General features: G+C 47.5%; 1 protein-coding gene across 2 annotated transcripts in view; it reads right to left on the bottom strand.

Moving 5' to 3' along the window:
- LOC132450064 (E3 ubiquitin-protein ligase TRIM9) overlaps positions 1-2,500 on the bottom strand; it is a 37,054-nt gene that overhangs the window by 17,484 nt on the left and 17,070 nt on the right. The window lies entirely within an intron of this gene.

Here is a 2,500-nt window from a genome sequence, read left to right as displayed (position 1 = left end):
CACACACGCGCACACACAAACACACACACACAAGCACTAACACACACACACACACACAAACATACACAGACACAACAGGCACACACGTATGCATACGCGTACATACACACGTACACTCACATGCACAAAGACAAACACACACACATTCACATACACTCACACTTCATGCCTCTGAACTGCATGCATGGCAAATGAGATTAGCGCGGCTGTCAGCGTTAGCTGTCTGAGGCTAATTGAAAGTCATTGAAGTGCTGCCATCTTATTAGTATTTGTTTATCGTACGTCACTACCTGCGTTCTACACACCCCATACACAGTCATATCTGTATCTGCTGAGTATATATTGATACAGATAGGTTGTACGTACTGGTACTGTGTGTACATCATGATGGTTGTTGAGTTTCCATGTTTTGTCAATGATTCTGTTAGCAAATGAGCCTCAGATCAGCAGATCTAGTTGTAGAGGGGACCTTCAGATCAGCAGATCTAGTTGTAGAGGGGACCTTCAGATCAGCAGATCTGGTTGTAGAGGGGACCGTCAGATCAGCAGATCTAGTTGTAGAGGGGACCTTCAGATCAGCAGATCTGGTTGTAGAGGGGACCTTCAGATCAGCAGATCTAGTTGTAGAGGGGACCGTCAGATCAGCAGATCTAGTTGTAGAGGGGACCTTCAGATCAGCAGATCTAGTTGTAGAGGGGACCTTCAGATCAGCAGATCTGGTTGTAGAGGGGACCTTCAGCATTTGATTCCCTTATTTCCTTGTTTGGTGTGGCTCCATGGTGTGAAAAGGCAATTATTTTGTGACCCTGTAACGTTATATCCAAGGGCTTGCCTTGCAAGTTACCCATCCTGTAATCTTTGTTTTGTTTAACAACCGTCTAGCTAGTGTGATAAAGCAGTTTGATGTTAAGTTAGCAGCAAAGGCAGCTCAGCTCTTTTTCTCTGTCCCTTTGTTACGTGTGTGTGTTTTACCCCTGCTGTTTGGTGTGCTGTTCCAGGTACCACCCTCCCCATCGGACTGATCAGACACACCTGCAGCCCCTCAGCAATCACGTGGATTGCTAGGCTGCAGGGATGAGAGCAGATGTGGCCAGTGGGCCAGATAGGCGAACAGAGTGGGGTCGCTGTCGGTCGCGAGTCGGAGCTACGTGGGCTCTTCGTCGTGGCATTGCTCCCTCAGTGGAGGGTTAGTGTTGGTTGCCCCCTCAGTGGAGGGTTAGTGTTGTTTGTTGCTCCCTCAGTGGAGGGTTAGTGTTGTTTGTTGCCCCCTCAGTGGAGGGTTAGTGTTGGTTGCCCCCTCAGTGGAGGGTTAGTGTTGTTTGTTGCTCCCTCAGTGGAGGGTTAGTGTTTGTTGCCCCCTCAGTGGAGGGATAGTGTTGTTGGTTGCCCCCTCAGTGGAGGGTTAGTGTTGTTTGTTGCCCCCTCAGTGGAGGGTTAGTGTTGTTTGTTGCTCCCTCAGTGGAGGGTTAGTGTTGTTTGTTGCCCCCTCAGTGGAGGGTTAGTGTTGTTTGTTGCCCCCTCAGTGGAGGGTTAGTGTTGTTGGTTGCTCCCTCAGTGGAGGGTTAGTGTTTGTTGCTCCCTCAGTGGAGGGTTAGTGTTGTTGGTTGCTCCCTCAGTGGAGGGTTAGTGTTTGTTGCTCCCTCAGTGGAGGGTTAGTGTTTGTTGCCCCCTCAGTGGAGGGATAGTGTTGGTTGCCCCCTCAGTGGAGGGATAGTGTTGGTTGCCCCCTCAGTGGAGGGTTAGTGTTGTTTGTTGCCCCCTCAGTGGAGGGATAGTGTTGTTTGTTGCTCCCTCAGTGGAGGGTTAGTGTTTGTTGCTCCCTCAGTGGAGGGATAGTGTTAGTGGTTCTTTCTGTGTTAATATAGGACTCAGTTATGCAATAAATGGGATATTGGTTGAAATCCTGCTACACTCTTCTGTTCTTTAAACGCCCGGTATTATATTCATTTTTGCTCCCCCCCTTCCCCCTGGACACCAACGGGGTGGGTCGTAACACCCTTGATGAAGCTAGTCCAATCTGAATAGGCCTTCAGATTAAGGGGACCAGATTTGTGAAATGAAATCTGGTCCCAAAGCTGTTTTAAGCTTTGGTAAACCAGACAAAAAATATCCATAGTAGCTAGTTACTCTAATACAGAATTGTTCAATAGCGTATTGATAGTCTTTTTATTTTATAATCAGCAATGCCTGTATATGGAATAGAGTCGATAGATAGACCCCTGCTTAGCGAGGTCAAGTCACAGCTCATCAGATACCCCTGAGACTATTACCAACCGTCTCAAAATGCATATTCATGAGCAAGCTAGAATCTTTGCCATCTTTTTATCCGTTTTTGAAAAACAGGGACATTACCGGTAACAGCTCCAGCCGGGAAAAGGCCACCAGGAATGGGGACTGTTCGGGGAAAACAGATTTGCTCACCCTATTTGAGATGCAATAGTGCTTAAACCGTCCAGTGGGGTGTCATTATGTGACTATTACATACTATTATATTGTATGT

This window comes from Gadus macrocephalus, chromosome 21, assembly GCF_031168955.1.
Source record: "Gadus macrocephalus chromosome 21, ASM3116895v1".
NCBI lineage: Eukaryota > Metazoa > Chordata > Actinopteri > Gadiformes > Gadidae > Gadus > Gadus macrocephalus.
The sequence above is the reverse complement of the archived record's forward strand: the minus strand, read 5'-3'. Positions and strand labels throughout refer to the sequence as shown.